Below are 15,496 nucleotides of genomic sequence, written 5' to 3'. Positions count from 1 at the left end.
AGAGGGTAGGGTAAAAGGTAGAGTAGAGAGTAGGGTAGAGGGTTAGGGTAGAAGGTAGGATAGAGGGTTGGGTAGAGGGTTAAGGTAGAGGGTTGGCTAGAGGGTTCGGGTAGAGAGTAGGGTACACTCAAACCTCCATTTAAGTCGAATCCATTAAAGTAAATTCTATTAAAGTCCCTCCATTTAAGTAACGCAACTTAAATGGAATTTGACTGTATTTACAGCAAAGCAATTGTAAATATGCTACGGTTTCAAAAACAACTGTTCATCGAAAAGGTCATTAGGCTGAATAGGCCGAATAGGGACCTTTTCGGCCCAGTCATGAGGCTGGACACGTCATTAGGCCGAACAGGTCAAAAGGCCGAATAGGTCATTAGGCTGAATACGTGATTGGGCCGCAAAAATCGTTAGACCGCAAAAGTCATTAAGCTGCAAAGGGCTTTAGGCCGAAACGGTGTTTATGCTGAAAAGGTCTTCATACCGAAAAGGTTTTTAAGCCGAAAAGGTGTTTAGGCCGAAAAGGTCATTAGGCCGAAAAGGTTCTTAGGCCGAAAAGGTCCTTAGGCCGAAAAGGTCCTTGGGCCGAAAAGGTCCTAGGCCGAAAAGGTCCTTGACCGAAAAGGTCTTTAGGCCGAAAAGGCCTTTAGGCCGAAAAGGCCTTTAGGCCGAAAAGGTCTTTAGGCCGAAAAGGTCTTTAGGCCGAAAAGGTCTTTAGGCCGAAAAGGTCTTTAGGCCGAAAAGGTCTTTAGGCCGAAAAGGTCTTTAGGCCGAAAAGGTCTTTAGGCCGAAAAGGTCTTTAGGCCGAAAAGGTCTTTAGGCCGAAAAGGTCTTTAGGCCGAAAAGGTCTTTAGGCCGAAAAGGTCTTTAGGCCGAAAAGGTCTTTAGGCCGAAAAGGTCTTTAGGCCGAAAAGGTCTTTAGGCCGAAAAGGTCTTTAGGCCGAAAAGGTCTTTAGGCCGAAAAGGTCTTTAGGCCGAAAAGGTCTTTAGGCCGAAAAGGTCTTTAGGCCGAAAAGGTCTTTAGGCCGAAAAGGTCTTTAGGCCGAAAAGGTCTTTAGGCCGAAAAGGTCTTTAGGCCGAAAAGGTCTTTAGGCCGAAAAGGTCTTTAGGCCGAAAAGGTCTTTAGGCCGAAAAGGTCTTAAGGCCGAAAAGGTCTTTAGGCCGAAAAGGTCTTTAGGCCGAAAAGGTCTTTAGGCCGAAAAGGTCTTTAGGCCGAAAAGGTCTTTAGGCCGAAAAGGTCTTTAGGCCGAAAAGGTCTTTAGGCCGAAAAGGTCTTTAGGCCGAAAAGGTCTTTAGGCCGAAAAGGTCTTTAGGCCGAAAAGGTCTTTAGGCCGAAAAGGTCTTTAGGCCGAAAAGGTCTTCAGGCCGAAAAGGTCTTTAGGCCGAAAAGGTCTTTAGGCCGAAAAGGTCTTTAGGCCGAAAAGGTCTTTAGGCCGAAAAGGTCTTTAGGCCGAAAAGGTCTTTAGGCCGAAAAGGTCTTTAGGCCGAAAAGGTCTTTAGGCCGAAAAGGTCTTTAGGCCGAAAAGGTCTTTAGGCCGAAAAGGTCTTTAGGCCGAAAAGGTCTTTAGGCCGAAAAGGTCTTTAGGCCGAAAAGGTCTTTAGGCCGAAAAGGTCTTTAGGCCGAAAAGGGTTTAATACGAACAGCAAGGTTTCTTGTACAAACTTTTTGATGAGCCATTCGGCCCAATGGACAATTTAGCCTAATGACCTAGTCGGCCTAATGACCTATTCGGCGTAATGACCTATTCGGCCTAATGACCTATTCGGCCTAATGACCTATTTGGCTTAATGACCTATTCGGCCTTATGACCTATTCGGCCTAATGACCTATTCGGCCTAATGACCTATTCGGCCTAATGACCTATTCGGCCTAATGACCTATTCGGCCTAATGACCTATTCGGCCTAATGACCTATTCGGCCTAATGACCTATTCGGCCTTATGACCTATTCGGCCTAATGACCTATTCGGCCTAATGACCTATTCGGCCTAATGACCTATTCGGCCTAATGACCTATTCGGCCTAATGACCTATTCGGCCTAATGACCTATTCGGCCTAATGACCTATTCGGCCTAATGACCTATTCGGCCTAATGACCTATTCGGCCTAATGACCTATTCGGCCTAATGACCTATTCGGCCTAATGACCTATTCGGCCTAATGACCTATTCGGCCTAATGACCTATTCGGCCTAATGACCTATTCGGCCTAATGACCTATTCGGCCTAATGACCTATTCGGCCTAATGACCTATTCGGCCTAATGACCTATTCGGCCTAATGACCTATTCGGCCTAATGACCTATTCGGCCTAATGACCTATTCGGCCTAATGACCTATTCGGCCTAATGACCTATTCGGCCTAATGACCTATTCGGCCTAATGACCTATTCGGCCTAATGACCTATTCGGCCTAATGACCTATTCGGCCTAATGACCTATTCGGCCTAATGACCTATTCGGCCTAATGACCTATTCGGCCTAATGACCTATTCGGCCTAATGACCTATTCGGCCTAATGACCTATTCGGCCTAATGACCTATTCGGCCTAATGACCTATTCGGCCTAATGACCTATTCGGCCTAATGACCTATTCGGCCAAATGACCTATTCGGCCTAATGACCTATTCGGCCTAATGACCTATTCGGCCTAATGACCTATTCGGCCTAATGACCTATTCGGCCTAATGACCTATTCGGCCTAATGACCTATTCGGCCTAATGACCTATTCGGCCTAATGACCTATTCGGCCTAATGACCTATTCGGCCTAATGACCTATTCGGCCTAATGACCTATTCGGCCTAATGACCTATTCGGCCTAATGACCTATTCGGCCTAATGACCTATTCGGCCTAATGACCTATTCGGCCTAATGACCTATTCGGCCTAATGACCTATTCGGCCTAATGACCTATTCGGCCTAATGACCTATTCGGCCTAATGACCTATTCGGCCTAATGACCTATTCGGCCTAATGACCTATTCGGCCTAATGACCTATTCGGCCTAATGACCTATTCGGCCTAATGACCTATTCGGCCTAATGACCTATTCGGCCTAATGACCTATTCGGCCTAATGACCTATTCGGCCTAATGACCTATTCGGCCTAATGACCTATTCGGCCTAATGACCTATTCGGCCTAATGACCTATTCGGCCTAATGACCTATTCGGCCTAATGACCTATTCGGCCTAATGACCTATTCGGCCTAATGACCTATTCGGCCTAATGACCTATTCGGCCTAATGACCTATTCGGCCTAATGACCTATTCGGCCTAATGACCTATTCGGCCTAATGACCTATTCGGCCTAATGACCTATTCGGCCTAATGACCTATTCGGCCTAATGACCTATTCGGCCTAATGACCTATTCGGCCTAATGACCTATTCGGCCTAATGACCTATTCGGCCTAATGACCTATTCGGCCTAATGACCTATTCGGCCTAATGACCTATTCGGCCTAATGACCTATTCGGCCTAATGACCTATTCGGCCTAATGACCTATTCGGCCTAATGACCTATTCAGCCTAATGACCTATTCGGCCTAATGACCTATTCGGCCTAATGACCTATTCGGCCTAATGACCTATTCGGCCTAATGACCTATTCGGCCTAATGACCTATTCGGCCTAATGACCTATTCGGCCTAATGACCTATTCGGCCTAATGACCTATTCGGCCTAATGACCTATTCGGCCTAATGACCTATTCGGCCTAATGACCTATTCGGCCTAATGACCTATTCGGCCTAATGACCTATTCGGCCTAATGACCTATTCGGCCTAATGACCTATTCGGCCTAATGACCTATTCGGCCTATTGACCTATTCGGCCTAATGACCTATTCGGCCAAATAAACACATTAATGTAACAATATTTTTCGTCCACACGACCTTTTTCCGACCAAACGATATATCGGCCTGATGACCCCTTCGACCTAACAACTTTTTCGGCCAAATGGCCCTTTCGACCTAAATACGTTTTCGGCCTAACGGTCTATTGGCTTATTTCGATAATACTGTAAATATTTTGACGAAAATGCTATGGAAGAGCATGAACTCTATTTAAGTCAAAAACAGAATCCATTTACGTAATGAATCCATTTACGTAATGGATCCATTTAAGTATCCCCGACTCATTACTTAAATGGAGGTTTGAGTGTAGAAGGTAGGGTAAGTAGAAGGTTGGGTTGAGGGTAGGGTAGAGGGTTAGAGTAGAGGGTAGGGTAGAAGGTAGGGTAGAGGGGAGTGTAGAGGATAGGATGGAGGGTTAGGGAAGGATGACATGAGATGATATGAAAGATGAGATGATAGATGAGATGAGAGATGAGAGATGAGAGATGAGAGATGAGAGATGAGAGATGAGAGATGAGATGAGAGATGAGATGAGAGATGAGATGTGAGATGAGATGAGAGATAAGATGAGAGATGAGATGAGATATGAGAAGAGTGATGAGATGAGAGATAAGATGAGAAATGAGATGAGAGATGAGATGAGAGATGAGATGAGAGATGAGATGAGAGATGAGATGAGATATGAGATGAGATATGAGAAGAGTGATGAGATGAGAGATAAGATGAGAGATGAGATGAGAGATGAGATGAGAGATGAGATGAGAGATGAGATAAGAGATGAGATGAGAGATGAGATGAGAGATGAGATGAGAGATGAGATGAGAGATGAGATGAGAGATGAGATGAGAGATGAGATGAGAGATGAGATGAGAGATGAGATGAGAGATGAGATGAGAGATGAGATGAGAGATGAGATGAGAGATGAGATGAGAGATGAGATGAGAGATGAGATGAGAGATGAGATGAGAGATGAGATGAGAGATGAGATGAGAGATGAGATGAGAGATGAGATGAGAGATGAGATGAGAGATGAGATGAGAGATGAGATGAGAGATGAGATGAGAGATGAGATGAGAGATGAGATAAGAGATGAGATGAGAGATGAGAGATGAGTTGAGAGATGAGATGAGAGATGAGATGAGAGATGAGATGAGAGATAAGATGAGATATGAGATGAGATATGAGAAGAGTGATGAGATGAGAGATAAGATGAGAGATGAGATGAGAGATGAGATGAGAGATGAGATGAGAGATGAGATGAGAGATGAGATGAGAGATGAGATGAGAGATGAGATAAGAGATGAGATGAGAGATGAGATGAGAGATGAGATGAGAGATGAGATGAGAGATGAGATGAGATATGAGATGAGAGATGAGATGAGAGATGAGATGAGAGATGAGATGAGAGATGAGATGAGAGATGAGATGAGAGATGAGATGAGAGATGAGATGAGAGATGAGATGAGAGATGAGATGAGAGATGAGATGAGAGATGAGATGAGAGATGAGATAAGAGATGAGATGAGAGATGAGAGATGAGATGAGAGATGAGATGAGAGATGAGATGAGAGATGAGATGAGAGATAAGATGAGATATGAGATGAGATATGAGAAGAGTGATGAGATGAGAGATAAGATGAGAGATGAGATGAGAGATGAGATGAGAGATGAGATGAGAGATGAGATGAGAGATGAGATGAGAGATGAGATGAGATATGAGATGAGATATGAGATGAGAGAAGAGATGAGAGAAGAGATGAGAGAAGAGATGAGAGATGAGATGAGAGATGAGATGAGAGATGAGATGAGAGATGAGATGAGAGATGAGATGAGAGATGAGATGAGAGATGAGATGAGAGATGAGATAAGAGATGAGATGAGAGATGAGATGAGAGATGAGATGAGAGATGAGATGAGAGATGAGATGAGAGATGAGATGAGAGATGAGATGAGAGATGAGATGAGAGATGAGATGAGAGATGAGATGAGAGATGAGATGAAAGATGAGATGAGAGATGAGATGAGAGATGAGATGAGAGATGAGATGAGAGATGAGATGAGAGATCAGATGAGAGATGAGATGAGAGATGAGATGAGAGATGAGATGAGAGATGAGATGAGAGATGAGATGAGAGATGAGATGAGAGATGAGATGAGAGATGAGATGAGAGATGAGATGAGAGATGAGATGAGAGATGAGATGAGAGATGAGATGAGAGATGAGATGAGAGATGAGATGAGATATGAGATGAGAGATGAGATGAGAGATGAGATGAGAGATGAAATGAGAGATGAGATGAGAGATGAGATGAGAGATGAGATGAGAGATGAGATGAGAGATGAGATGAGAGATGAGATGAGAGATGAGATGAGAGATGAGATGAGAGATGAGATGAGAGATGAGATGAGAGATGAGATGAGAGATGAGATGAGAGATGAGATGAGAGATGAGATGAGAGATGAGATGAGAGATGAGATGAGAGATGAGATGAGAGATGAGATGAGAGATGAGATGAGAGATGAGATGAGAGATGAGATGAGAGATGAGATGAGAGATGAGATGAGAGATGAGATGAGAGATGAGATGAGAGATGAGATGAGAGATGAGATGAGAGATGAGATGAGAGATGATATGAGAGATGAGATGAGAGATGAGATGAGAGATGAGATGAGAGATGAGATGAGAGATTAGATGAGAGATGAGATGAGAGATGAGATGAGAGATGAGATGAGAGATGAGAAGAGAGATGAGATGAGAGATGAGATGAGAGATGAGATGAGAGATGAGATGAGAGATGAGATGAGAGATGAGATGAGAGATGAGATGAGAGATGAGATGAGAGATGAGATGAGAGATGAGATGATAGATGAGATGAGAGATGAGATGAGAGATGAGATGAGAGATGAGATGAGAGATGAGATGAGAGATGAAGTGAGAGATTAGACGAGAGATGAGAAACAGTGGTTCTCAAGCTGGGGTTACGGGTCATGCTGTTTTCGCAAGAACCTAAAGAGTGAGGAGAAAGAGTGAATATTTGTTGGATTATGCATCTCAAGGGGTATGCATTACAATGCTCTGGGGTTTTCAAACTGGAGTTACGGGCCATGCGAATTCCTCAAGAATCCTAAAGGCTTGAGCTTGAGCTTGATTGACCGCCCGCAGTTGCTACTCCAGTATCGCCAGATCAGCTACACTCACACAAGGAACCAATGAGATAGCTGCTTGGGACTAACAGGCATCTTCAGTGTGTAAGCGTTGGTGGTCTTGTATTTTTAGGCGACAATGGCACCTGCTGCGTCAGGTTGCAGGTCAATGGGGAAGGGGAGGGAAGTGATGATTGCAATCGCTTGCCCACATCAGACCGTTGAATCCTCTGCGCCTGCACAAGGTCATGCGGATGTTGGTGTGTTGGTGGGAAATGTTTATTTTTGGCACATGGATCATGCATTGGTAGAATAGTAGATACAGTAAAACCTCCATGAGTCGATATTGAAGGGACCATCGACTCATGGAAATATCGAGTAGTGGAACAGAAATCCCTTTGGAGGCATTTCAGAGGGTCCATCATAGTAACCCAGAAATTATTTTTCAGTATGGAAAAATTCACCTCCATGAGTCGATATCGAGTCAAGGAACATCGACTCATGGAGGTTCGACTGTAGTTAATAGTAGATAGAAAGATACAAAATAGGAGGAAAGAGACCTTCCAGGGATTGAACCCAGGACCTTCTGCATATGAATCAGAAGCGGTAGCCACTAGACCACCAAGCTCGATCCTCAAGAATCCCAAAGGCGATGAGAAAGTGAAATCGGCTTTTCAAATTATGCATCTCAAGCAGCATTATACAATAGGTTCCGGGTCATTTTGCCGAATGCCGTTTGGTCGAACTCCATTTGGACGAAAAGGTCATTTGGCCGAATGCCGTTTGGCGGAAAAATGAATGATGAAATAAAGTGACCATGGCATTGTTTCCCGTTTCAGTATATCTCAAAAGAACAGTCCATGATTCAAAGAAGGAAAAAACTTTGATTAAATATCGGTAGTTTCAACGCCAACTAGTCAATGAAAATCAAAACTAGAAAGAATAGCCTATGATTGAAAGAAGGAAATACTTCTGATGGTCATATTGGCAGTAAGAATGTCAAAAACTTCCTCTGGATTCTTTTGATCATGATTCGGCCAAACGGCATTCGAAAAAAAGACCCTATCGGCCAGATGGCATTCGGCCAAACAACATTCGGCCAAATGAACTTCAACTTAAACTTTGCTCTTCTTCCTAGCATTTTCGGTTCTTGAGATATTCACATGGGCCGTGACCATAGATTAGAAATAACTGATGTTTCAACATATCTATATTAGGGATACTGATCCTTTGAATGATCAATCCGTAAAACATTGGCTTTTCTTCCTAGTTCTTTCGGATCTTGAGATATTCACGTGGCCCGTGATCATAGATTGGAAACCACTAATTTTCAACATATCAATATTAGAGATACTGATCCTTACGATGACCAATCCGTAAAATATTTGCTCTTCTGCCTAGCACTTTCGGTTCTTGAAATTTTCACGTGGCCCGTGAGCATAGATTCTTCTTCTTCTTCTTCTTTGTGGCTCTACGTTCCCACTGGGACTTGGCCTGCCTCGCTTCAACTTAGTGTTCTTTAAGCACTTCCACAGTTATTAATTGAAGGGCTTTCTTTGCCTGCCATTGCATGAATTTGTATATTGTGAGGCAAGTACAATGATACACTGAGCATAGATTGGAAACCACTAATTTTCAACATATCAATATCTGAGATACTGATCCTTAAGATGATCAATCCGTAAAACATTGGTTTTTCTTCCTAGCACTTTCGGATCTTGAGATATTCACGTGGCCCGTGATCATAGATTGGAAACCACTGATTTTTAAACATATCTACATTAGATATACTGATCCTTGAGATGATCAATCCGAAAAACATTTGCTCTTCTTCCTAGCACTTTCGGTTCTTGAGATATTCACGTGGCCCGTGATCATAGATTGGAAACCACTAATTTTCAACATATCAATATTAGAGATACTGATCCTTAAGATGGCCAATCCGTAAAACATTTGCTCTTCTTCCTAGTAGACGTGTGCGCCGAATATTCGGCGTAAAATCGGCGTGCATCGGCGTGGGGCTTCTCAAACAATTATGAACAAAGTAAACTACTTTCTAATGATTGGACTGCAACGAATGGACATCTACTTATGTGCTGCTGCAGAATTTTTTTGGTTTTGATGATGGTAGCCTTTTTGAGAAGGGATACGCCGATCGGCGTGCGGTTTTCACGCCGCCGCCGCCGCCGTTTGCCACGCCGACACGCCGATGCTTCCTGGATCGGCTTCAAACAACATAACCATAAACTTTTTCCACCAGTGCATGGGTATAACCCCCCTTTACCTATCCCCGTTTAAAAAATATAGTATGTTTGATTCTTGTTGGCTTGGGGAGCCGCACGCCGATTCACGCCGATTTCTCATCGGCGCGGCGCGGCGCGGCGGCGCACACCTCTACTTCCTAGCACTTTTGGTTCTTGAGATATTCACGTGGCCCGTGAGCATAGATTGGAAACCACTGATTTTCCAACATATCTATAACAGAGATACTGATCCTCGAGATGATCAATCCGAAAAACATTTGCTCTTCTTCCTATCACTTTCGGTTCTTGAGATATTCACGTGGCCCGTGAGCATAGATTGGAAACCACTGATTTTTCAACATATCTATATCAGAGATACTGATCCTTGAGATGATCAATCCGAAAAACATTTGCTCTTCTTCCTATCACTTTCGGTTCTTGAGATATTCACGTGGCCCGTGAGCATAGATTGGAAACCACTGATTTTCCAACATGTCTGTATCAGAGATACTGATCCTTGAGATGATCAATCCGAAAAACATTTGCTCTTCTTCCTAGCACTTTCAGTTCTTGAGATATTCACGTGGCCCGTGAGCATAGATTGGAAACCACTGATTTTCCAACATATCTATAACAGAGATACTGATCCTCGAGATGATCAATCCGAAAAACATTTGCTCTTCTTCCTATCACTTTCGGTTCTTGAGATATTCACGTGGCCCGTGAGCATAGATTGGAAACCACTGATTTTTCAACATATCTATATCAGAGATACTGATCCTTGAGATGATCAATCCGAAAAACATTTGCTCTTCTTCCTAGCACTTTCGGTTCTTGAGATATTCACGTGGCCCGTGAGCATAGATTGGAAACCACTGATTTTTCAACATATCTATATCAGAGATACTGATCCTTGAGATGATCAATCCGAAAAACATTTGCTCTTCTTCCTAGCACTTTCGGATCTTGAGATATTCACGTGGCCCGTGAGCATAGATTGGAAACCACTGATTTTTCAACATATCTATATCAGAGATACTGATCCTTGAGATGATCAATCCGAAAAACATTTGCTCTTCTGTCAATTTCTTGATTTTGTTTTGGCTGACCAAGCCATGTGGGAAATTACACTGTTGAAAATGCTTTGACATCCATGTGCACAACAGAACATGTGCTCGATGAACAAATTGAGATTTGAAATTATGAAAAGAAATCCACGTACTCCGGTGAGACTCGAACTCACGACTCCCAATTCGCTAGACGGGCGCTTCTATTCCTTCAAGCTACGGAGTCACTCGACTATCTCCGTCGCCAGCAGGCCTAGAACTGAACTCGATTCCACAATCGCACATGGTTATCTTCTTTTCACAATCCAAACCCCCTTCGGATGGGATTAGATGAACATCTAACACATTGTCTGTTGTGCACATGTATGTCAAAGCGGGAGAGGGAGTTATTTTTAATTGTCGAGAGCTTCGGGCACTGCCTTCCAATCACTTATTGGTATGGCAATTAGTGTGCAGTCGGACTCTCGACGGGTCGGTCCTCGGCCGACCGAATACGGTAAGGGTGACCGTAGCACCTTACAAATGTCAATTTCTTGATTTTGTTTTGGCTGACCAAGCCATGTGGGAAATTACACTGTTGAAAATGCTTTGACATCCATGTGCACAACAGCGTAGCTTGAAGGAATAGAAGCGCCCGTCTAGCGAATTGGGAGTCGTGAGTTCGAGTCTCACCGGAGTACGTGGATTTCTTTTCATAATTTCAAATCTCAATTTGTTCATCGAGCACATGTTCTGTTGTGCACATGGATGTCAAAGCATTTTCAACATTTGCTCTTCTTCCTAGCACTTTCGGTTCTTGAGATATTCTCGTGGCCCGTGAGCATAGATTGGAAACCACTGATTTTTCAACATAGCTATATCAGAGATACTGAGCCTTGAGATGATCAATCCGAAAAACATTTGCTCTTCTTCCTAGCACTTTCGGTTCTTGAGATATTCACGTGGCCCGTGACCATAGGTTGGAAACCACTGATTATTGCAATACAACTACATTGTGGTAAGTACATACTCCCTGAAGTGCAGAATTCGGAAAACCTTTTCACCTTATCTTCACATCTCTGATTCTTGAGAAATTCGCTTGGCCCATGACCGTAGTTTGGGAACCACTGAACTTAGCAAAAATGCTAAATTATTAATTGTAATTGAATAACTTATAACCTTTTAATAGGTTAGGAACTTTGTGATTTCGATCTTCACAAACTAATTATAAAACTGAAAAAAAAAAACACTGCCCCGATTTACGCACTAATTCCCAAATAGCGCTCCCCCGATTTACGCACTAATTCCCAAATAGCGCTCCCCCCAAGTTACGCTCCCCCAATTTACGCTCCCCATGTTTTGAGCGTAAATTGGGGTTTTAGTGTACTTCACCGATCTGTCATATTACTCCAAAAGTTCTCGATATGATTCCTCCAAGCATTTTCCCTGTGGCTTCTCTAGGATTCCCCATGGGATTCCAGAGATTTTTGCAAGGATTCATCCTGCCATTCCCTTTAAAATTTCTACTGGGATTCTCCCAGTCATACCTGCAATGCTCTAATACTTCAACTATTCCTGCTCAATAAGTATTTGTTGAGATTCATCCAGTAATTCCTGCTGGAACTTATTCTGCACATTTTAAACTCTCTTCTAATTTTTTTTCCATGGATTTCACCGGTAATTCTTCCGAAAACTCATGCTAGGATTTCGGCAAAAACCACCAGGAATTTCTTCAGAGATTGCTGGTTCCAGCTCCAGGAAACCCTGTTGAATTACTCCAGGGATGCCTCATTTTCTTTCAAAGCATTTCTTTTAATGATTCCTTCAGGAATTTCCCCTTTTCCATAGATTCTCGCTGTGATTCCTCAAAAAGTTTGCTTTGAATACCTCGAGAAATTCCCGCTGATACTTCACGTGGCATTTCTACATAAGTTCTTCATGTGATTATTCCATGAATTCCTTTAGGAATTATACCAAGAATACCTTTGCATATTTCGGTGGAAATTCATCCGGGGGATATATCACGAAACTTCGCCAGAAATTTATCAAGAAATTTCTCTAGGGATTTATCAAAGAATTTCTTAAGCGATTTTCTTCAGGGTTCTTCTAAAACTAGGCGGACTTTCCCCGGCGTTTTAACTCGCAGTATCGCATGAAACCGAATTTGCTTCCACTGCTGTCTACTGTCATGTCTTTTGGAGTTTGAAGGCTATTTTTCAGTAGGAATGATATGTCCAGAATAAGTACAGTAGACGTTCGGTCGGTGCAAACGATTTAACTGCAATGCTTTTTACCTGTACCGGTAAGTTCAACAAATTTGGAGTTATCGCACCGCCAAACGTCAAAATGCAGAAGTAACTGATGCTTCATCCTCATTCACGCTAGGTGAATAAGTTCCTCTGGCCTATGAACAATCGCATGATTTACCCTAGATGATGAATATGTATATAACATCAAAAAGATAGAGCAGTTGCATGCCTAGTTTTGGCGCCTTGGTCAAAATTGTTCTCAAAACAGGTTCGTTCAAGGCAAAGTCCAGTGGCCACGGGATGGCAAGGGAGGTCACTGGTCCTTCAAAGACGTCGCATGCCTAGTTTTGGCGTCATGGTCAAAATGTCCTCGAAACAGGTTCCTCCAGGGCACATTCCGATAGCTACGGGTTGGCCAAGGAGGCCACTGGTCATATTCATGGTTACTAAGATGATGGATATGGAAAATCATGAAGATAGAGCCGTCACATGCCTAGTTTTAGTGTCATGGGCAAAATGTCCTTGAAATAGGTTCCTCCAGGGCGCATTCCGGTGGCCACGGGTTGGCCAGGGAGGTCACTGGCCATATTCATGGTTACTAAGATGATGGATATGAAAAATCATGAAGAATTAGCCGTCGCATGCCTACTTTTGGTGTCATGGTCAAAATGTCCTCGAAACAGGTTCCTCCAGGGCGCATTCCGGTGGCCACGGGTAGGCCAGGGAGGTCACTGGTCATTTTCATGGTTACTAAGATAATGGATATGGAAATCCATGAAGATAGAGCCGTCGCAAGCCTAGTTTTGGTGTCATGGTCAAAATGTCCTCGAAACAGGTTCCTCCAGGGCGCATTCCGGTGCCCACGGGTTGGCCAGGGAGGTCACTGGTCATTTTCATGGATACCAAAATAATGGATATGGAAAATCATGAAGATAGAGCCGCTGCAAGCCTAATTTTGGTGTCATGGTCAAAATGTCCTCGAAACAGGTTCCTCCAGGGCACATTCCGGTGACCACGAGTTGGCCAAGGAAGGGCACTGGTATTTTCCACGGTTACTAAGATGATGTACATGAAAAATCATGAAGATGGAGCCGTCGCATGCCTAGTTTTGGTGCCATAATTGAAATGTCCACGAAACAGGTTCCCGCGAGGGCCATTCCGACACCCGGGACAGGACCAGATCGTGTTGACCGGTTCCACATGTCCACTATCAGACGCGCATTATCCAGTTGGACATTTTTGCCGAAGACACCAACATTGTATCTAGCAAAGCATATAAACCATAATTGAATGCGTTTGCCGTGTACTGAGTACACGACGCGACCGCTCGTGTAACTTTTTTTGATGCGACTGATGGAGGGTTAAAATTGGTTGAACAAAACGCAATATATTCAAGTTACATATTTTGAAAAGTTGGAAAACTCGATATTGAGCTAAAACTCAAAAACTGTTCTACTTAAAATTTTTTGAAGGTCGGTTTCGAAATCAGCACTGAATTGTGCTTCAAAAATTGTGGTCGTTGACAGAAGTTCACTACTTTCGTTTTATTTTGTAAACTTGTGTAATATACGCCACCCGTACACCCAAGCAACACACATGGTGACAGCAGCGTATGTAAGAGTTGCACAGAAGTCACTGTGACTTACTGCGCAACCCTCACATACGCTGCCTTCACTGTTTTGTAACCACGTGTGTTGCTTGGGCAGTATATAACTGCTTGACAATCCTCTGCAAGGCTGCATCACAGTGGTTCAGTTGCGTTTCCTGCAGCACTGTAATTTGATGAGACACTGACGGTGATTGGCCTTCCTCCGAGTGTTTGCTGTTTTCCGATTTCCCGGAACTGTCCAAACACTCAGCAGGTTTCGAGCAGTTTTCGGCTTCACAAAGCTTGCGAAACTTGCTCTTGCAATCCCAAGGCTTGTGTTTGGGTTCGAAATACCTAAATTAGCCTTCGGTGACTGGTATACGCTCAATGAACACACTAACTAGCCCACCTAGAGCTTGTCTACCTCTATGGATGCGATGGCATCCACGTTAGGTAGCCGAATCAAAGCCACCTGTGTCCCTAACAGGCCTTTCACAAAATATGATTGACGCAATGTCGTGACGAGCTCATCGCACCCGTGATTTTCAGCTTTTAAAATTTCTACTACTTCGCCAAGGACTTGCTTCGCCAAACATTTGAAGGCAGGGCCCTCGTGTTCTGTGTCGTTCCTAATCAGGGACAATTTCCCCGATATGAGTACATCTGGTCGTCAGCTTCCAGATCTAAGAGCCTAGCATCGCTCCTCATCACCTTCAGGACATCCACGTACTTGGACTCGTTGGTCTTGATAATGAGACCGTCACTCGTGTCTCGCTTGGCAACTGCTCAACCTGACCGCTACTTCAGCTTTTCTTCCGCTTGTCCACTAGGGTCTAAGGAGCGTCCTCCTCCAGGCCAGTACTAACCTGTAGAGGCCGAGGATCCACATTGGGCCTCAGTCTTCTGCGCCCTTTAGGCCGGGGCGGGCCAGTCTTTTCAGGACTAACCATCTCAGCCTCCTGAAGCGCCTGGCCAAGCCTGATTCGCGGGCTTGATTGCCCTTTCGCCTCGTGATCAGCATTCAGCTGGCCTTAAAAATGCCACCTGGTAGCTACTCTCCCAACGGCTGCGTCACATGTACCCTGAGTACACCAGAGTTAACATAGGGCCAACGCTCTTTTGTTTTTTGAGCGATTTGTTGAGATTCAGGTTGTTCCTATCCATATCCTACTATTTATGGGGCTGCCATATTAGGTATAGCATCTGGTGGAGTAGCAGTTCATATTCAGCAGCTAGATGCCAGTACAGACGCTGTTGGAGCCAAACATCCTTGGCATACAGACGCTCGGAACGTACCTCCTCAATCTAGCTGAAGCCAGAAGGGCAGTAGTGTCCAGGCTGCTTCACTACTTAAGCACGCAACTCT

Source organism: Aedes albopictus, chromosome 1, assembly GCF_035046485.1.
Source record: "Aedes albopictus strain Foshan chromosome 1, AalbF5, whole genome shotgun sequence".
Lineage (NCBI taxonomy): Eukaryota > Metazoa > Arthropoda > Insecta > Diptera > Culicidae > Aedes > Aedes albopictus.
Note: the sequence above shows the minus strand (reverse complement) of the source record.